Source organism: Lygodium microphyllum, chromosome 18 (genome assembly GCF_053477565.2).
Source record: "Lygodium microphyllum isolate KBCC chromosome 18, Lygodium_microphyllum_v1.1.10, whole genome shotgun sequence".
In the NCBI taxonomy this organism is placed as follows: Eukaryota; Viridiplantae; Streptophyta; class Polypodiopsida; order Schizaeales; family Lygodiaceae; genus Lygodium; species Lygodium microphyllum.
The window spans coordinates 116003941-116027538 of record NC_141152.1 but is presented as its reverse complement, the minus strand read 5'-3'; the positions used below and the strand labels follow the sequence as shown (position 1 = coordinate 116027538).

Here is a 23598-nt window from a genome sequence, read left to right as displayed (position 1 = left end):
GGAAGGTCATAGCTTTTCATAGCACACATGGGATTCAGTTATGTTCGTGTGTATGTTCAACCTGATCATTATGTAACTATGGCGGATTTCAGAATAAGAGATGCAGATGCAGCCTGTCAACCTGTATTGTCTTATTTTCTCTATTCTTATTCCTTGTGTAGTTCATATCTAAGTGTCATGAGATAAGCAGTGATGTAGAAAGTGAAATGCTTGTGATGTGAAGATGAAAGTTTAGTATGAACTCTGATTTTCCCAATTGCTAGATAGAATGTTAAAATGTCATTTGAAATATCAAAACTATGTAACTGATGCTTGGATGTGCAGCCATAATACAACATTACCATGGATTTCATTATTGCCTTGCCTACTACCAAGAAGGGATGGAAAAGTATATCTGTGGTGGTGGATAGACTCACAAGGTAGCCCATTTCATTCTAACCAAGACCCAGTTTACTGCTTCTCAAGTGGCTAGTCAATTCATGGAGCAAATTTTTAGACTACATGGAATACCATAGGTGATTGTTCATGATAGAGACTCAAAGTTCATGAGTAACTTTTGGCAGGCAGTATTCACATCCATGGGCACTAAATTGGTTCCTTCTATGGCCTATCATCCAAAAACTGATGGACGGACAGAAAGGGTAAATAAATGGTTGGAGACTTATCTTTGCCATTTTTGCTATGATGTCCAAAATTTGTGGGATTCTTGATTACACTTGGCTGAGTTTTCCTACAACAACTCTACTCATGCTAGCATTGGAGTTTCACCCTTTGAGGCTATGTATGGTTATAAGGTGCCTTTACCCATAGTCAATCAATCCTCATGGGAAAGAAGAGTTGGAAATAATGAAAACCCTTCTTTAGATGAATTTGAGGAAAGCTCAAGACCAAATGAAGATGTATGCTGATGAGAAGTGGCGGCCTTTAGAGTTCCAAGAAGGAGAGTTGTTCTTATTGAAGGTGCCCAAGTCTAGGTACTCTACTTTGAAAAATGGATCTAGTAATAAGCTTGCTCACAGATTTTATGGCCCTTATTGGATCCTGAAACACATTGGAGACTTGGAGTATAGATTGGAGCTACCCTCTTCCACAAAGGTTTATAATGTCTTCCATGTTAGTCAGCTCAAGCCTTTCTATGGTGATTGTGTTGATATAGTTGATGAGCTGCTACCTTTTGATGAAGAAGGTCTTATTCAGCACATCCCAAAGGCTATCATAGGCCAACATGAGAAGAAGCTTCGATCTCATTCCTTCATCAAATATTTGATCAAATGGAGAGGTTTACCATTTGAGGAAGCTTCTTGGAGGACTAATTCTATATTAGATAAGTTTCCTTTCCTAAGGGACAAATTGGTGTGGTTGAAGCCTACTAACTATGGAGCTAGTTTTGGTGCAGAGAGGGTCATGACAACATGTTATTTAAAAAACAGAGTAGTACTCTATTCTATCCATCCTTTTCCAGTCTTTATACGTTTGTTTTTTAGGGAAAAAACCTTTGGGATGGGATGGATTGTAAGAAGCTGGGAAGAGTAAGGATTTAGTATGTGAATAATATTGATGATATGCCATGTCACATTGACATTGGTATAAAAGGAGAGGACATGTAATTTTTCCTATCTTTTGACACATTAATGCATTACTGTCATTTTTCTCTCTCCTTGCTCACAGCTTCAATGGCTTCTTTCTCTTTCCTATCTTTCTCTCCCCTATTCTAGTATTTTTCTCTCCTCGTCAATCTATTTCTCTCTCTTCTGCACTCTTTCTTCTCTCTTCTATAGTCTTCTCTCTCCTCTTTCTCTCTCTCCAATCCACTTCTTGACAACATGTAATGTGTGTCTAGCTTCCATATCTTTGCTTCGATTGTGTTGTAGCATTTCATATAGTATTGGTGCACAATTTAGTTTTTTAAAGAGCTAAAAAAACATGAGAAGTATATATTGATAAAAAATAAGACACAAATATATGCGATTTTTCTTCAAAATGTCGGTCTCCACCATCAAAATCCACAATGATTTAAGCTTTGGAACAAGTTTTCTAGTGTGTACATCGGTATGTCAATTGAAAAAATCATTAGTACATATGTTGCTATATATCAAAGGATATTCCAACACAAATTTTGACATATGCAATGATTAATATCGATGCCTATATACCAAAGGATGTAGGAAGGAAAAAAATGAGTAGCGATCTAGCCCTTAAGGGCCATATGCTTACTATTGATGTTTGCTATCCTATCAAACATGGACATTATATTTGATAAAAAAACAATCTTAAAACTTAACAAAAACACTTTGCCCATTTAAAGAAGAAAATATGCACCAATGTGAAAATTATACAATATATATAAGTCCAAAACCCATTGTTCAAGTTCTCTGATCCTATAAATTACATTTAAAATATATTTTATATATTTATTTACAATTTATTTATTTTCTATGTGCTTTGGAGGTGCACAAAGGGCTTGCTCTACTAAAAGAGAATGTCAACATGCATCATGGTCTCCTCATGTGAAGAGTTACATATAGCATGTGGAGTGAGAGGAGGTTCACCTCCAAATCAGAATCTCTTTCCATATTTACTTAAAAAGCCCAACTAAACAATAAGATATTCCTCCACAAAGAAGGATCACTTCCATGAATATATATGTTAGCTCTTGGGTTTGCATTTGCACATGAAAACTTTGAATAGATTACATGTAACTTCATAGTCGTTTTAAAATAATTAATAAAAGGTTTTACAATACCATGCTTATGTTAGACATTTGTCTCCCATTCAATTATCTTCTTCTCTCTTGTCTCTAAAACCCTCTTCCATACATACATACATACATACATACATATGTATGTATGTATGTATGTATCCACTTCCTTTCCTTTAAACAACATATTTACCATAAGCTTTAAGAAATATAATTCTAAACTAAGTAAGAAACAAAGGAAACAAGAAACAAAATGTCTTTATTTTACTAAACAAAGGAAGAAAACAAGGGAAAGAAAGGAAGAAAGAAGGTAATGCGCTCACCTTTTTCTAATAGCATGGAGAAATGATGACACATAGCATGCTTTTAGGTTTTTACCCCAAATTTTACTAGTGTTAGAACGAGCACTTTAAATTTTTTAAAACTTGCATTGGTATATGCACTGAAAATACTTTTAAAATTATGTCAAACTATGCATCAGTGTGGGTGTCAAAATTATTCTTTAAATTATGCCAATGTGCATCGATATGTGCATTGAAAATATATTTTAAATTACTTTTGTATATGAACCACAAATTTGGTCAATAATTACTAACACATATTTCAATGTTAATATGGATAGCAAAATTCTTTATGTGAAACCTCAAAATTTTTCTTCTATACATTATTCATTGGAAGTCCCAAGAATATCCCACGTGCTACTAATCTAGGTACTTTTCTTGAAGTTCTACCCACATTCTACAAGTTTAGGAACATTTTCCAAGCAACCAAAGAACTAAGAAATATAGCAATTAAATTTAGGAACATTTTCCAAGCAACCAAAGAACTAAGAAATATAGCAATTAAATTTTTAAGGTTACTTGTTATTAAGGCCATATTGTAGGGAAACATCCTTCATTAAAAATGACTAAGGATCTATAATCAAACTATTTAATGAGCCTTACTTCTGTACTAAAAGCCCACTCCTAGTATACGCTAAGACACTTAGGTTCATAACTAATTCTAGAAAGGAAACTCAATTTCGTGCCATAAACTAATAACTCTAAGCCAATCTAGTCCAAAGCATTAAAAGTACTAAAAAAATATTTGAAAAGTACATGCCCAATCAAAATCCATTATAAATATGTAGAAGCATAGTCAATGTAAATATAAACCATACATAAGTTAGTTAAAGATATGGATTTCTAAAACTAATCAATTGTTTCTTATTGATTCATGCATTATTTGTAGAAATTAGCTTGAAATTCCTAAAATTGTGCTGCTAGAAATAAGTTTAGGATTTCTATGTTATGCATGCTTCATTTCTCCATTAAAAAAATTTACATATGGGAGTACTTATGTATGATGGGATTGAAGGCTATGTCAATCCATGGAGATTATGCTTACGAGGTGTTGTTTATTTTACCAACAGATCCTACCATAATTCCACATGTACAAAAGTAACCTATTGAAGTTCATGATATCTCACAAAGTATTCTATAGCATGATGCTTATATGATTGGAAAGAATTTATACGTATGAGTTGTCTCATACATAGAAATACATCTTTTATGTCTACGAATTTTTCCTATGATTTATCTAATTCTATAAAAGTTGAAGTGTTTAAGAAAGAGATATTGAAAGTTTAACTATAAGAAGTTTGTGAGGTCTCATTACTTTCAAGAGGGAGACATTGAGAACGTACTTCTAACTTATCTTTCTATAAATGCACTTAGTCTTGTTTTCTTACCAATTTACAACTATAAGATTAAATGTTTCCCATGAAAGAGGTCCTTTGCTATATGCACCTTATTGCTTTATTTTTTTTGTTATTATCTTATTTCAATGCTCTTCTATCTATATCGATGCTTCCTATCAACCATCTAATGAAGCAAAAGCAAGATCTTTCAATTAGACTAGCTATAACTAATGATGGCTAAAGTAGTTGCATCCATCCACTACCCCACTTTCACACACACACCAAATTTCCTATAAATAATGTGAGGGAAGGAGAGTTTGTTACATTTTTTATGAGTGGTTTGTGATTGAACTTTCAGTTGTTAAGATGGTTACTAGAAAAGACCACTAAGTAGAAGCCTGGATGAATATCAAGTCTTTCTTAATTAGATAAAACTTACAACCACAATAATATATTAACTTAGATTATAGTGGGGGAGTCTTATTCTTCCACCTACAAGAAAATACTTGACTTAAGACTTCCACATTTGGTAAAAGGAAACATAATCATGCAAGGATCGCTTTGATGCGATTGAAAAAGACTTGGTGTTCAATTAGAATTCTTTTTTATGGGCTACTTGGATGAGCACTTGAAACAATTTTACTTTATTTAGAATTCACTCATAACGATTGAAGTAAAGTCTCAATGATTTAGATAATCTATAAAAGAGTTGTTACATAGGTACAATGATCTAGTGGATAGATGCAATTACATTATAAAATCATTAGTTGTAGTTGTTCCAATTAAAAGGACTTGCTTCATAAATGGTTGATTTGAAATCATTGAAAGAAGGGGGGAGGGATGGGAGTTTAGCAACAAGGCCTAGGAAAATGTTGCAAGTCTTGATGGGACCCATGCTAAAAGTTTCCATCAAGTGATGATTTAAATCATCCATTAAGTGACATTTTTCACTTATCATTTGTGCGGCACATTTTGGGACGTAATTTGTGACTCTTGCAAGCTAAATTAAGATGTGTAAATGAGGTTCACTAAATTGCATAATCTAAGTGATGGGAAAGCAATACTTTTTATTACAAAATTTTCATGATCATAGGCTTCTTAGATCATTGTTCATGCTCCTCTTATTGTTTATTGATTTATGGTACTTGTAGCAATAAGCGAGGAGTTCAAAGTGAAGGTGAGCTTCTTTTTTAATTCAAATTACTTTCAACAACAAGTGATGAGCTAGGAATGAAGGTGAACTAAAACTAAAAGCAAGGATCAATTAGACCTAAAAGCAAAGGTGAGGACTTCTCAAATCCTAGGTGTTGAATTTGATTTCCTCCAAGGTTTCATGCTTTTTTCCACTCTAAGCAATTAACAAGTGTGATTATGATTTTCAACATTCAAAATTACAATGCATGTGCATGTTATAAATTTGCATGACCACCTTTCACATGGGAGTTTTGATTTAGGAAATATTGAAGCCATGATAGCTATCATCCTATGCATGGGTAATTGCAAATAATTAAATATAATATTTAAGATAAGTATGTTCTTTATAGGTAAATCACCTAAGCCCATGGACGTATCCCCTTCATTCAATGCAATCATGTAGTGAGAAGGCAACATGGATTAGATCTAGTATGGTGAAAGGGGCTTCTTTGAGGTTTTCTTTCAACAAGAAGGAAGCAATGCAAAAAATATTATCACAAGCTATATACTTTTGGGGGATGAATATTGTATATGCATTGCTATGGTAGCCTACAAAACTAGGGAGAGCTAGTCTTGAAAAATAATACCTAGTCTAGGTGGAAATCCCAAACCTCTTAGTATACCTCTAGAACTTGCTACTCGATATTATGAATGGTATTGTGATGTTGTGCATTCACTCTTCCAAAATATTGGAACGAGGATCTTTGTTGGATGAATAAAGTCAACATCACTTCTATATGTTTTGGTCTATTTAGCATGGTGGATGTACTTGAGTATGTTACAAGATAGGAGTGTTGGTCTTCTTGCAGATTTACTTAGTAATTTACATGAAAAATCAAGCTGAAGTACTTGTGGAGATGAAGTATAGAACCGTATACAAAAAGGTTATTCCAGTTCCTTTGCCTTTACCCCCCTAATAGTACTGACAGTATGTTTGAGGAAGTCTCCAAATAGTTGAGTTTAAGGGATTTGGGCATACATTTATTGATGATATATTGTAGGACTTGAAGGTTGGGTGTGATCGGCTTCTTTTACCTGCAGAGAAAGAATGTTTCAAGAAGATGTTGGAAAAGCATGGAAAGGCTTTTGCATTTTAGCTTGCTTAAAATTGGTTGTGTTGATCCATTCCATGGTAATTTTTACAATGCCATATGTGCAAGGGAATTTAAAGATTATTCTTAAGCCTTGGGCCTACTTGCCTAAGCTAATAGATTTGTCAAATTAGAAAATTAGGATTAAATTTTTGGAGCCATCCTTAGCTCTATATTCTAGACGTTAGTTTATTGTACAAATAAAAATGGGTATTTGTGGTTCATTAAGATATATAGTTGGTCAACATTGGATAAGGAATATTGGTGCATGGCCTATTGTAGATGAGCTTGTTGAAGCATTTCCTAGCAAGACTATTTGTTTTATTGGGGATTCAAAATATGATCAGTTTTAGCTAGCATTGGAAAGTTGAGATATTAATACCATGATGATGCCATTGGGTTTGGTATGCATGTGTATCCTTCTAGCCACATGATGAATGTGATGAATAAGGTTTTGTGAGACTTTGTTCCCTAGTTTACTATGATATTTCTTGATGGTGTACTGATCAAGGATTGTGAAGTACACGAAAATAATGAGAAGCTAGATGAGAATGGTTGCTAGATATTTATCGCAAATCATATTGCAGATTGTGAGGAGATTTTGACTCGCTTCAAAGAAATGTATTTAACTTTATTGGTTTAGAAGTTTGTGTTTGGTGTTGAGGAGTTATCAATTGTAGGTCATGTGTGTGGCCCTTATGGTGGAAATCCCTTGCCTCGGCAAAGATTGATGGGACTAATGGTTGCATGAGGCTTGCTCCTCTGTGTTAGAAGTTAGAAGGATTTTGGGTATGCGTGTTTTCTATCTCATATGGATTCCTCACTTTGGGCATGTGGCTATATTGACCTATATAATTTGTTGAGGAAGGGAAAAAGGTTCTATTGGGAAAGAAGCATACTAAAGCAATGAGTAAAATGAAGAGATTTCTTGAGTCTGCTCCTACATTGAAAAAGTCTGATTATTCAAATGGAAGGCTTATTATACTTATAGTGGATATGAGCCTGATTGGAATTAGGTGGATAGTTGGACATAATGATGATGAGGAAAATAGGTATGCTATCAAATTTGGTGTAAACGTGCTTAATGAGAGGTGAAAATGATATCTACAAGTTAGGGTATTGTGACAACCCTTAAATGTATTAATGAATATTTTATGGATGCTCATGTGACTATTGAGATAGGCTACTTGCCATTATTGGGGATGATTGGCACTTGCACACCAAACATTACACACAAGAAAACCAAGTCTACAACATGATAAAACATTAATATGAAAGTAACAAAATGTATGTATATGTAGTACTAAGTGTGAACTTGCTAGGAAAGAAGAGGTGGCATGATAAATGTCCCATAACCAAGGATGGACTATGTGGGAGTAGTCCAGTTGTAAAATCACGGGTGTATCCTCACATCAGTCACCTAACATGCTAGTGAATAATATCATGCCAAAATGTATGTATAATATGAAAGTACCAAAATGTATGTATATGCAGTCACTAAGTGTGAACTTGCTAGGAAAGAAGAGGTGGCATGATAAATGTCTCATAACCAAGGATGGACTTTTTGGGTGTAGTCCAGTTGTAAAACAGGTGTATCCTCACATCAGTCACCTAGCATGCCAGTGAATAATATCATGCCACATCACCAAGGCACATAGTGGATGCTAGCTCATGTAGAGCTTGACATCTTAACACTCCCCCTCAAGCTTAGCATGAGCTTGTGAACTCCAAGCATAGTCTTAAAGCATCAAAGCTTCTCAACTACCAAGGCCTTGGTGAAATGTTTCTAGCTTGTTTTTATGTGCTTATATAAACCAAGTCAACATCACTTGCTAAAACCCACTTTTGAATGAAGTAGTAATGGGCCTCTATGTGTTTGGTCCGTGCATGATAACTAGATTCCTAGCCAATTGAATGGTGCTAAGGTTATCATAGTAGATGATAACCTTATTATCCACCGACATTCCCAAATAACCAAGTAGCCTGTGTAACCAAGTTACCTCATATGCTGCAATTATAGCACCTCTGTACGCTACCTCTATACTAGACAAAAGGCAACAATCGACTATTTCTTATTGCTCCAAGTAATAACACCATTGCCAAAGGAAAAAATAAAACCAATCATAGATCTCCTATCTAAAATACTACTAGCCTAATTTGCATTGTGTAACCATGCAAGTCTAATGGTACACCTACACCATAAAATAAGGCATAGTCCAATGTAGACTTGGCGTAGCACAATGTGTGCCACATTGTATCCAAATGTGGCTTTTATGAAAGCTACATAAACTCACTTTCCAGACCAATTGTGTAGTTTGGGTCTGGCCTAGTGCTCGTTTAAATAGATAAGGCTGCCCATAATCTTCCAATACGTAGTGATATCCTCAATCAAGTCACACTTATGTGCATTAAGCTTAGCATTAACATCCAAAGGTATAGAAATAGGCTTGCAATCAACTATACCATACTTCGACACCATATCCAATGCATACTGTCTTTGTGACAACCATATATCCTTTGGATTTCTGATTATTTCTATACTAAGAAAATAGTGTAGCTCTCCTAAGTCCATCTCAAATTCAACCTTGAGAAGACCCTTCACATTATCAATCTCTATCTCAATATCACCCACAATGATGAAAACATCCACATATATAATAATGACCACAATACCTACATCACTCTCATATACATAGAGTGAGTGATTAGTTTGTGCTCTATGAGATCTTATGTTGACAAGGTATTTTGCAATCTTGCCATGCCATGCCCTAGGTGCTTACTTCAGCCATACAAGGCCTTACAAAGTCTACATACATAATCTAGATGATTCTCATTCACATAACCATGTGGCTGCTCCACATAAACTTCTTTTTGCAACTCCCCTTGCAAGAATGCATTCTTAACATCGATTTGATGCATGATCCAACCTTTTGATGCATCCACTGAGTTGATATTGTAGCCATTGGAGTAAAGGTCTCCTCATAATCAATACCATGAGTTTACACATACTCTTTGACAACCATCCATGCCTTGTAGTGCTCAATAGATCCAGCTAACTTATGCTAACCTTCTAAACCTATTTGTATCCAATAGCTTTCTTGTTTTTAGGTAAGGGCACTAACTCCCATGTGTCATAAGTGTAGCCATTTCTTCCTCCATAGAATGATCCCAATACTCATTACCCACTCCATCCTCAAAATAAGTGGATTCTACATCCTACATAACCTTAGCCATATATGCATAATGATGAGCTACATAACTATCATATGTCAATCGATCATCAGCTTTCTCACTCTACTTGACCTGCATGGACCTCAATCACTACTAGGTGCTTTAGTATCCTCTTATGACTTCCACAAACCATGTGTTTTGATAGATGGAATCCCAAACTCCTCACCCAAACTCTGCTCAGAGCCATCTAAATCAACATCAAAATGAGAGAAACCTGATGATACATCTGTCACAATAGGTGAGCCCCCAAGTTTCTCTTTACCTTTTCTTGACATATGTGATGTACTTCGTGGAGTAACCTATGACTTCAATTTGCCACTCCAAGGCCTATCATCAATAAAACCATGACTAGGAGACTATTATGGTCCAATCGATGTCTATGATTGTTGACCTGTTTTTTTCATAGCCAGACTCTTGTGCTCATCAATTCTAATTTCATTCTGCACATTCCTATACCAGCTACTCATTCATAAAAAAGAATATCCTTGCTAACTCTCGACTAGCATGTAGCATGATTATAACATTTATATTCCTTCTGATAAATAGAATATCCAACAAATATATATTTTTCTGTTTTGGGATCCAATTTACTGCTCAACCCATTAGGAATATTCACTCAAGCAATACATCCAAATACTTTCATCAAATAGAACATATTTGGTTTTTTGAATATAAACTTCTCTTCAGGTGTTATATGTCAAGAATCGCGTGGTGGGGGGTCTTGCTCAAGATGATGCACCAAACACACATAGAATGCACAAGGAGAAGCTCACTCAAGAGACAAGAAGAGAGATGGAGGCCAAAACGTTTTCTTGCTGGTTTCTTATTCTTCTTCCACACACTTTACAATGTACACAAAGTATAGATAAGATAAAACATAAAGGAAAGTGGCCTACTAAGTCAAACAATGCATAACCGACTACACTAGTCGACTGGCACTATAACTATGCCAGTTATAAATAGGTGTAACAACCTAAATATAATAAGTAATGATTCAGTGGCCATGTGAGAGTCATAATGACCACCGAGTGAGAGTCATAATGACCATTGACATGCTAAGTGTAGACATGTGGACCCATCTAGCCAGGCGGTCCATCATCAATGTCCGCATGTGTTGAGCTTGTCATCTCAACACTCCCCCTCAAGCTCAACTGCATCTCTGCAACTCCAAGTAAGCTTCGAAACTTTTGAAGCTTCTCTGTACCCAATGCCTTCGTGAAGATGTCAGCTATCTGATCCTGTGTACTGACATACACCAAGTCAATCTCACCTACTAGTACCTTCTCTCTCACAAAGTGGTAATGTACCTTAATATGTTTTGTCCTGGCATGGAACACAGGGTTCCTAGCCAACTGTATACTACTCATGTTGTCACAATAAATGACAACTGGACCTTCCACCTACACATCCAAATCAGCCATTAACTTTTGTAGCTATACTACCTCACATGCTGCAATAGCAGCACCTCTATACTCAGCCTCTGTACTTGACAAATCAACTGTAGATTGCTTTTTGCTGCTCCAAGCAACTGCTGCACTACCAAGAGAGAACATGTATCTGTTGGTAGATCTTCTATCAGACATAATACCAGCCCAATCTGCATCTGTGTATCCAAATACCTGTACATCTGTACCTGCCTCATAGAAAAGTCCATAATGTAATGTGGACTTCACATATCTCAATATGCGTCTAACTGCGTCCAAATGTGGCTTTCTAGGTACTTGCATAAACTGACTCACAAGACCAATAGTGTAGCTCAAGTCTGGCCTTATAATGGTCATGTACATCAAACTCTCCACTATCCTCCTAAACATAGTAGGGTCTTCTATCTCATTCCCAGCATTAGCACTCAACTTTACATTCTGCTCTAACGGGACTGAAAGTGGTTTGCATGATTTCATACCATACTTGGACAACATATCCAAGCCATACTGTCTTTGGGACAGCCATATACCATCATCACATCTGATCACCTCAATGCCAAGGAAGTACCTTAGCTCACCTAAATCCTTCATCTCAAACTTCTTCAAAAAGTCCTTGACTCCAGTAATCCCACTATCACTATCACCTGTAATAATCAAGTCATCCACATAGATGACTATGACGACCAAACCTACATCTCCCTTTCTCACATAAAGTGAGTGATCAGCATCAGAAACATAAAAGCCAATATTGACAAGATACTCTTTGATCTTGTCAGACCATGCTCTAGGTGCTTGCTTGAGCCCATAGAGCACATTCTTCAACCTGCACACATACGTGGGATGCTCTAAATCTTCATAACCTGCTGGCTGATCCATATACACTTCTTCCTGTAAATCACCATGCAAGAAGGCATTCTTCACATCCATTTGTTGCAACCTCCAACCTTTGGTTGCTGCCAAAGCAATCACACATCTGATAATTGCCATCCTAGCAACTGGACTGAAGGTTTCATCATAATCTATGCCATATGTCTAGGCATAGCCTTTTGCAACCAGCCTAGCTTTGTATCTACTAATAGAACCATCTGCATTGTGCTTAATCTTATAAACCCACATACATCCAATAGCTTTCTTGCCCTTTGGCAATGATACTAGATCCCAAGTCTTATTGGCCTCTAATGCAGCCATCTCCTCATCCATTGCTGCATCCCAATGAGTATGACCAACAACATTCTCAAAACAAGTGGGCTCAACATCCTCAACTAGTTTCACCATATAAGCATAATGGTGAGCTGCATAACCTTCAAAACCAAATCTTTTAACAGGGTATCTCACCCTGCTAGACCTGCGTACCATTGGATCACTCAATGGAGTCTTTGCATTGACGCGTGCTCTCTGCACACCTGGAGTCCTCACTAAAGGAATGCCAAGCTCATCATCCAAGCTCTCTGAGCCACTGGAGTCTCCATCAAGAACTGCATCAATGCCATCTAACACTTTATTCTTTCCTTTGTCTTTACCTATAGTGCTACTAGATGTACCTGAAGATGTAGAGCTACTCCTTAGTCTCCCAGACCAAGGACTACCAGATGATGTCTCTAGTCCACTAAGAGTCTGTGATTCTTGCTTTTCAGCTTGCACATGAGTGTCATGATCATCATCATCATCATCATCCAATGCATCACCACTAGATGCATACCAACTGCTCATTTCATCAAAGATGACATCCTTGCTCACTCTGAACTTACATGTGATAGGGTTATAACAACGATACCCTTTCTGCTCTAAAGAGTAACCAATAAAAACACATTTTTTTGCCTTTGGAATAAGCTTCTTCCGTAGCTCATCTGGCACATGAACGTATGCAACACAGCCAAATACCTTCAAGTGCGATACATCAGGCTTATTGCTAGTAAAGCATTCTTCAGGAGTCATCCCATGAACTACAGCTGTGGGAGTTCTGTTCATAATATAAACAGCAGTATGAATAGTCTCAAACAAAAAATGCTTAGGCATATTCTTTTCAGCCATCAAGGCACGTGCAACTTCTGCAATATGCCTGTTTTTCCTTTTTGCAACCCCATTTTGATGTGTGGTATACCTGCATGTGAATTGTCTCTTTATCCCATGAGACCTCAGAAAATCATTGAACTCATTCGAGAGGTACTCTCCCCCTCCATCTGACCTCAAGCACTTTACTTTCAAGCCTATTTCTCTTTCAACTATAGCCTTGAAAGTTCTAAAGTGCTCAAACGCTTCACTCTTTTCCTTCATAAAATATACCCACAACTTTCTAGAACAATCATCAATGAATGTGACAAAGTATGAACTGCCTCAAAGAGATACATTTTGTGTAGGCCCCCAAATTTCTGTATGCACAACATCAAGGATATTTCTGCTTACATCTCTGTCAGTGTGAAAAGGGTTGTCTTGCCTACTTACCAAACTAACATGCTTCGCATACCTTATGAAATTCTGCAACTCTAAATGTAGGCAAACATGTAACCAACCCTTTGGACTGCATTAATTTTAGCCTTTCTACATTTGCATGCCCAATGCGTTTGTGCCAAATTTCAATATCTGCAACAACACCTTTTCCTTTAGCATACATAGCATCATTCATAGTAGGAATTCCAGCATCCAGAGTAAACATACGTCCAACTCTACTTCCCTTTGCAACTAACTTGCACTTGTCATTGAAGTCTTCTACAAAGCAGCCCTTTGCATTAAATCTGACTTGCAGCCCTTGCTCTACCATCTGACACCAAGTTCTTTGTAATAGATGGCACATGTAGTACATCTGCAAGACTCTTTGTCTTACCATCATGCAAGAACAATGGAACTTTTCCAATGTGTGAAATTGGGTGGCATGAATCATCACCCGTCTGCACATAACCTGCATTTTGCAAATCTTGCATCTCTCCAAACCATTCTGCATGGCTGGTCATATGATTGGATGCACCTGAATCAACATACCAAACATCATCATGTGTTCCCTTTCCTGTAACAACATTCAACATATGCTGCATAACAAACAGACATTCATTTTTTTCTTCATTCTATCGTGAAGATGATGCATAGTTTCCTTGCTGAAACTTACCACTGTGAATATCATCTTTCTTAGCATAACATTGGGCTGCAATATGACATGTTTTGCCACATTAGTGACACACAATACCAGAGTTGTTAGAACCTCTATTCTGCCATCCACCTCTTCCTCTAAAGCTCCCCCTACCTCTAAAGTTACCACGATCTCCTAAAACCTGCATATCGCCAAATTGCTGATTCAATCTATTTTGCTGGTTGTCACTACCACGTCCTGTACCACGGCCTCTTGAAGAGAACCTGCCACATCCCCTTCCTGAACTGGAGTAGAAAGCTTGGACCTGTTCACCACTTTTTTTAGATGTCTCACTCTGCATGTTGATCTCTTCAATGATCATAAGGGAGACCAACTCATCGAAATCTGGAAATGGCTTTCTGATATATATAGAAGTTACAAAAGACTTCCAAGCCTTTTCATTGTTAAGTCCACCCAAAGTAGATGACACCAAATCATCATCATCGGGCATTGCATCAATCGGTACCAAGGCATCTGCAATGCTCCTTACCTTCAGTGCATACTCATTGATAGACATCTTCCCTTTCTTCAATGTATTTAACTCTTGCTTGAGTTGAATCTTTCGTCCCTTTGTATTTACAGAAAACATACTTTCAAGTATGGTCCAAGCTGCATATGAATTCTCTGCATTTTTTATATGTCCCAGCATATTATTGTCAATTACTGCAGATAGCCAATACATGACCTTTTTGTCTTTTTCATTCCATTCCTTCCGTGCCTTTGTCTCTTCTGCAGTTGGAGGATCACTCACCTCCAGCTCCTTTTCTTCACCTGAAAAAAACTTGTAGAGGCCTTTTCCAATAAGGAAGTTCGTGACACAGAACTTCCATGAAGGGTAGTTGTTCTTGTCGAGCTTCTCAAGGATGGGGCTTTCACTATTCTCTACCATTATCACAAAACTAATACCAAACAGCAAGCAAATCTTCTGCAACCCTTGACCTGTAGTGCATAGTAATATACTAGACAACCTTTTTCACTATCTGCTCAACAATACATGTAATCTGCAATCAGTTTGCAGATAAACCTTGTGTTTATTCGCTGATAAATACCTTTGAACTTACAGATCTGAAATCTGTAACATGTGCACCCACGTTCGGTCAATACAGCCGAAGTCACACTGTACCCTGAAACTGTTGTCTGCAACCTTGCGGCTCTAAAACGGGCCTTGAAACGGCCTCAGATGCCCAAAATAACTGCGGATAAGTCCTAAAGGGTTGTGCTGCAGAATACACAACGCTCTTTGCACACACCAAATCTCACTACAATCTGAGATTTTTGCTCGACCCTGCTTCCAGTGCCTCCACTAGCACTATCCAAGAGAGAGAGTGGAAGAATGGGAAAGCTTCTTACCTGTGGCTTGCTTGCGCGAAACCTTGCTTCTTCTCCTTCGCTTCAGCCTTCGAAATCAGCCTCTCTCAGTGGCGCGGCTCTGATACCATGTCAAGAATCGCATGGTGGGGGGACTTGCTCAAGATGATGCACCAAACACACACAGAATGCACAAGGAGAAGCTCACTCAAGAGACAAGAAGAGAGATGGAGGCCAAAACGTTTTCTTGTTGGTTTCTTCTTCTTCTTCCACACACTTTACAATGTACACAAAGTATAGATAAGATACAACATAAAGGAAAGTAGCCTACTAAGTCAAACAATGCATAACTGACTATACTAGTCGACTAGCGCTATAACTATGCCAGTTGTAAATAGGTGTAACGACCTGAATATAATAAGTAATGAGTCAGTGGCCATGTGAGAGTCATAATGACCACCAATGTGCTAAGTATAGATGTGTGGACCCATCTAGCCAGGCGGTCTATCATCAATGTCCGCATGTGTTGAGCTTGTCATCTCAACATCATACCATGTACAACAATAGTGGGTATACTATTCATAATGTTTACAATAGTAGCAACTACTTCAGCCCAATAATAATGAGGCAAGTGTCTTTCTGACATTCGTGCACGAGCCATCTTTGCAATATGCCTAAATCCATTTTGTTGCAGAGTGCATCTACATATATATTTCCTTTGTATACCATTTTTTTGAAAAAAAATAGAAAAATTATTAGAGATATATTCTCCCCCTCCATCTGACCTTAGGCATTTAATATGCAGCCATGTCTCCTTCTCAACCAAAGCCTTAAAGCTTTTAAAGTGATTAAATACCTCACTTTTCTAACACATGAAGTGAGCATGAAGTAAACCTATACTTTGTGAGTATGATCATTAATGAAAGAAACATAATACCTATAACCGCTCAAAGTTGCAATCCTTATATGACCCCATATATCAAAATGTATCAATTTAAGTGCTTTCTTGCATACATGCTTTTTATGTGAAAATGTGTGCATTACTTGCTTTCCAAGTTGACATCCTTCACATATTTTGTGCATCACATTAACTCTAAACTTAGGCAAGCTATCCAAAATCTGTTTTGATTGCATATCTTTCAACTACTGCACATTTACATGACCAAATCTCTTATGCCAAATTTCAATATCACCCATAACTTGTGAACCTTATGCAAACATGGCAACATCCATTTCAGGTGGATTTACATCAAGAGTAAACAATCTACTACCATTTTGCAATCAACTTGCAATCATTTTTTAGATATTCTACACAACACCCATTAGATATGAGCTAAATCTGAAATCCATGTTCTACCATCTGAAAAAAACCATTTTTAAAAAATATTTGGTACATCCAATACATAATCCAAGTACTTAGTTTTGCCATCCTACATACTCAAAGAAATATTTCTAACATGAGTAATGGGGTGACTTGTATCATTCCTTGTCTCCACAAAGCCTGGAGATTCTGGGGGACTACACATCTCTCTTAACCACTCTTGATGAGAAGTCATGTGACTAGGCACATAAATCTTCATACCATACATCATTCTTTGATAAACCATCAACATTCATAGTATTCGTTAAGTGTTGCATAACAAACAACAGTTTACTTCTATCATCATTGTTTCTACTATTGAATGCATAGTTACCTTGCTGCTTTTTTCCATTTTTAATTTCACTCTTTTAAAAAAAATCTTTAGAAATATGTTTTTTTAAAACCACAATGCTAACACTTTTTTTATCACCAAAATTATGTAGCCTATTAGTATCTACAACTTTTCCCTTTGACTCCCCCTTCCTTGGGACTGTCCTCCTCTACTTTGCTATGCATCTTAACCATGACCACAACCACCACCTTGGCCTCTTCCATAACCTTTGTCTTTGCTAGTAGATTAAAATACTTGTTCAGAATTATTCTTTCTTTGAGAAGAAGAGGAATCCAAGCCAAGGTTCTTCTCCTCAAGTATCAACATAGAAATCAAGTCTACAAAATTAAGGATATCATTCATTGTATTCATAGATGACCTAAAGATCTCCTATTCATCTCCAAGTCCATCTACGCATGCACGCACAACATCATCATTATCAACTACTACACTGATAAATCCAAGAGCCTCCACAATACTCTTAATTTTCAAGGCATAATCATTAATGGACATGTTCCCTCTTTTCACTTGATTCAGCATAGCTTTTTGACCTTTGTATTTACTTCAAACAGGGTTGCCCAATTCTTCCATGCCATAGTGGAGGTTTCATATTCTTGCCAATAGCCCATCATACTATTTGTGATTGTAATAAAGAAAATTTAACCTAGGCTTAGGAGCTAGACACATTAATTAGGGTTAGCTATACATAGTGGAGTATGGCCAAATGTGGGGACCTTTTGATCATTTTGAAATACAACTCCTTGTGGAGCTCTTGAGGTCACATCCTCCCACCATTCATGGAGGTGCATATCCATGTCCACCCTACTTGGAGGTGAGTATCCTTGTCCAACATTGTAGAAGGTGAGTATTCTACAGCAGCTTATCATCACTTGATTCTCAGCATACCATCTATTTTCCCATTTGTACATCTCATATGGAACATGGATCTTGGCTATGGCAGTAGCATTTCTTGTTATTGTCAGCATTAGATGTTAGATCTTGTGTATTTTCTTGTATGAGATGTCAGCTTTATTACATTGGTATCAGAGCATGGATTCCAATCCATGGGAAGGGTCATTTTCATGGTGAAGTTTAGTCATAGACTTGGTACAGGGTAACTGGGAGGACAAAATTTGGTCACAGGCTTAGTTACAGTTCAAACTGTAACTAGCCATGGCTATCTGCATCAAGTCGTCACTATTTTGGAGGTTCTTGAAGTTCTGCTCTGCTGATGTGGTTGAAGGAGGCGAAGATTTGGCCTGGCGTTTTTGGTCCATGAGAATGATAAACGGCAGGAAGCTGGCGTTGAGGATAGCACTGAAGAACCAAGATCCCATGCCGTTGCATCCTTCCTTGCTAAAATGGAGTCTCAAAAGCCCTAACGAAGCGAGGGACATCACCACAAACTACACAATCTGGCACTGGCGTACTACATTCCTCCAACTCGGTGCCAGACCCACGCTGCACAGGAAAAAGTAAAGATACATCACCATGTAGAGTCCCGTGTTGCTTAGAAGAGTAAGAATCTGCAAAGATTGCGAGAACTGCAACCACAGGAAGCACATAATGACCACCACAGCATGGCGGAACACATACCCCGCCATAGGGTTGCGCTTCTTGAGCAAGAGGATAAATGTGCCAAGAAACTCGTAATACTTGCTGAGGTAAAAAACGTATGACCAGAAAAAGACTCTTCCGATAGGGCAAGTGCCGAGGGGGAAGCACAGAATCCATTCCCACTTAGTCTCGCCATAGCCAGCGGGTTTCTTCGATCTCCACAGCTTCCGACGACTAATAGCATCCAATGAACATAACAACAGAGGCAACGAGAAGGATGAGATTGTAGATAGCGGGAATAGGGTCAAGAGGGAGGGGCTTCTAGCGGAATATGAGTAGAAGCTTCAGGAACTGGATGAGCAGTAAGTAGCATCATCCTTGGATCATACTTGGAGCTATTGTATGGAATTATGGAGTATTACTCTCTCTTGATCAATTGGAGGACTTATGAAGATGGGCTATCCGCTAGAAGCAACAATTTCATACAATGACCCTTCAATTTGGATTGTCAAGCATTGATTGAGTATTTACTCAGTCATTCAGCCATTCATTGATTGAGTTTTGATCATCCCATTGATCTATTGCATTTGATTGATTGAAGACTTCAAAATTCATCATATAATCCTTCATATTTTGATTGAGATTTTACCTAACCCTAACCCATGAGTTTGTGTTGACCCAATCTTTGAGAATTTCCCAAAATAAATTTGTAAAGATGAGCATAGTATGCAGTGAGTCACTGATACTATTGGTAAGCCTATCTCAGCCCACTTTCATTCATGATACCTTTCCAATTCATGCATATCATGAAAGGATCAATGTCTTGATTTAGTCTTGCATATCCTACCTTGTTTATTAGAATACTAGCTCTGCCATGTTCAATATCGACCGAGGAAAAAGGTCGAAATCGGTCGAGATAGCAAGAAGATAGTGAGGTGACCCTCCCTTGCTATTGATGACTCTATAAGGATGCACAACCTAGCCGGGAAGGAACTTTGCACACCTTCTGGAGTTTCAGAGCCCATTTAGGTGCTTGTCCGCCATTCTATCCCTCACCATAGGTGCTGGACCACGGAAGACCACTCAGGATGAGAGTGGAAAAGATTTGAAGACACTTGGTACAAACAGGGAAAAACAGGGCAGTTTGGTCACAGTTTTGAATAATTTGGCAGGTCTATAGGTGCTATAGATTTGATTCCAGGTGGTGATTATAGCCTACAGGTTGCTCTTTAGTTCCCACACGAGTTTTACCATGGTCTATATGCATATGGGATGAAACAGTGCTCAAACAGGGTTTTATAGGGTGCAGTCCCATTTTGGGCATTCATAAAGAACCTATTACAGGAAAGGCAATTTTAATTTTTCAATAAGGGTTATTTGTTCTCAGTACGTAAAGCTTGAAGTCCTCTTCGATCCTAGCTATAGCATGCCTCATTTGGAGTAGCGGAGCTCAAGTTATAGCCCATTTTGTGACAGGTGGTCGCTGTAGACTGCACTTTGACAGGCAGGCAAAGACACACTATTTTGGTCTGGAACCATTATATACCTTTTCCAAAGTTCTTATTTCAGTAAATCTGTATCTATACAAATTGTAAGCTCCATCTGAAGCTATAGAGCACTTGGATCGGGGAAGCACAGCTCAAGATATAGACCAATCTTTGACTGACAGTGCTGAAATTACAACATGGCAAGGAACAAGAAGAAAGAGCAAATGTTAGACCACATTGAGGAAGGCTTGGAGGAGTATCATGCTGAGACAAATGAAAATAATAGAGCCACAAATCAAAGGCAAGAATTCATGGGAGTTAGTACCACCAATGACGAAGTGCATTGGCCAAAGAACCCTCATGTCATAGATCATGGGAATGAAGTAAACATCTCACGTGATTCTAACGACTTCCAACAAATGTCTAAGCAACTTGGCAACATGAATGATGGTTTACTTCAGCTTACCCACTCCATGGAAGATAAATTTAGCAAGATGATTTCTCATATGGAGTAACAAAGTAGTAGATTGGATACCAGTTTGATCAGCTGATCACTATATTCAGCAATTTGGGAGATAGATTCCAAAGTAAACCACCATCCCATGTTGAAGAAGTGCCACTTACTCATGGGAATGTGAGATCTACTACAGCTCATCAACATATACCATCGACTTATGAACATGGAGGTCCTTCTAGAGTTAATGAAACTGCTCAGCCACGTGCTAATTCATGGAGTAGAGGCAGGCCTAAATTTCCTATCTCAAGAGAACATGGACAGCAAGGTCATTCACTACATGAATATGAAGATGAAGTTGAAGACAAAGCTAAAGATGAAGATGAAGATGAAGATGAAGAGCAAGAGGATACACATGACAAAGTTGATCAAGAGTACATTAGTGAACAACAAGAAGAGCAAACTCAAGGTTTACATATATTTCATGATGATGTTGAAGAGGATTATGTTGATCATATATGTCATGAAGATATTGAGGTATCACATGAAGATATTGAGGAAACACATGACGGGTTCTATCAGCCCATTGACAACTTTGGTATGCTATAGCCAATAGAAGAAGATGTTGATTGGAATGCATATGGAGATGTACATGAGAAAAATGTTTGGGATGCATATACTTTTGATGAGAGTATCAATGAAGACATGCCTTATGATGATGATGAGATATCTTTTCCCTATGATCCGGGTAGTCATGATGGAGATGATTCTCTCTTTCCTTTTGACCCGGGTGGTTTGACATTTATGGTTCATGACAATCCTACTTCTCTTGATGGTTATTATCTCGGTATTCCATATGACCCGGGTGGTCTTATACTAAGAGAAAGTCATTTGCAGCAAGGCATCCTGCATACAAAACTTAATGATACTTTGTTCTCATGGTTTCTTCATGGTTTATATGGGAGAAAGGCTGAAGAAGATGGATTTTCCTACAGAATACAGCTTGTTGTATTAAAATCCTATCATGGAATTAAATGATTTATCTTTGTCAAAATCATGAATTTTTGCTTGGAGAGGGTAGCCTACATCATATACTTTGATATGACATATCATTTGTCCGATTTGGATGTGTCTATCGAAAGTTATGCCTATTTTACTATGGTAGACCGGTCATGCTAGCATGCAGGAAATTCACTATAGATTTCTTGTGGAGCTTCATCGATCATGGGATCTTTTCAGCCACATATGCTTTGATCTACTATTTCATCCATTTTATTCTTTCCCATTTCTCAAGCTTTGAGGACAAAGCTTCTTTAGGCCGGGATGGCTTGTAATAAAGCAAATTTAACCTAGGCTTAGGAGCTAGACACATTAATTAGGGTTAGCTATAAATAGTGGAGTATGGCCAAATGTGGGGACCTTTTGATCATTTTGAAATACAACTCCTTGTGGAGCTCTTGAGGTCACATCCTCCCACCATTCATGGAGGTGCATATCCATGTCCACCCTACTTGGAGGTGAGTATCCTTGTCCACCATTGTAGAAGGTGAGTATTCTATAACAGCTTATCATCACTTGATTCTCAGCATACCAACTATTTTCCCATTTGTACATCTCATATGGAACATGGATCTTGGCTATGGCAGTAGCATTTTTTGTTATTATCAGCATTAGATGTTAGATCTTGTGTATTTTCTTGTATGAGATGTTAGCTTTATTACAGTGATAGTAATAGATAGCCAATACATGACTTTACTTTATGTTTGCACCCAATTTTTCTTAGCCTTTAATTGCTATGCAGTAGCATTTCGTACTGGAACTTCAAGTGTTCCTACCATGTCTCCATCAATATAATTCCAAATACCTTTTCCCTTCAAGAAATTTGTCATCTTGAACTTCCATGCAAGATAATTGTTCTTATCAAGCTTGTCACTGAAAATTTATTTGAAGTTGTCAAACATTTTGCCAAAATAGAAACCCTTGCAAAAACTTACAATCTACAAGCAAGATGATCATATCAAGTGCACCACAACTAAACACGTAGCCATGAATGCACAATAGTAACTGCAATTTGCAATTTTTATGCAAATTCCTTTTGTCTCTACAACCAAGAAAATGCCTGAATCTTACAAATTCAAAATCTGTAACCTATGCACCTATAAGCACTACGTACAGCCGAAATTGCAATATACCCAAAAATTGCTATTGGGACTACTTGTAGTTCCAAAACAGAGGCCAAAATGAACTTAAATGTTGAAAATCACAGTGGTTATTCCTAACGGGCTTTATCTATAGCTTATACACTCTTGTGAGAGTGGTTTTAATCAAAAGGTTGTATCCACAAAGGATCAAAGAGAGAAGGAAGTAGAGAATAGGAGATAGAATGGAAGAAAAAGAATAGGCAAGAGATTCAAATGAATCCCAAGAATAAAAGTGTGAATCCATCAGGAAAGAAGAGGTGGTACAATAAATGCACCAAGTCTCGCTCACTACCCGATAATGAGACATTAACGAGTTCCAGATAGGATAATTGGCTTTGTTGATGAAAAACATAAACACAAAAATTTTTAAAGTTTCGACAAGCCACGTGCAAAACCAAACGATCAACAATGCCTGTTGTAACTCAAAAACATTAAAAAACACATTCTAGGTAGAGTATCACAC

At 37.5% G+C, this 23598-nt stretch overlaps 1 pseudogene; it reads right to left on the bottom strand.

The window, feature by feature from the left end:
- Nucleotides 1–18581: 18581 nt before the first annotated feature.
- On the bottom strand, nucleotides 18582–19359 carry LOC148021281 (fatty acid elongase 3-like; annotated as a pseudogene).
- Between the last annotated feature and the right edge of the window lie 4239 nt (nucleotides 19360–23598).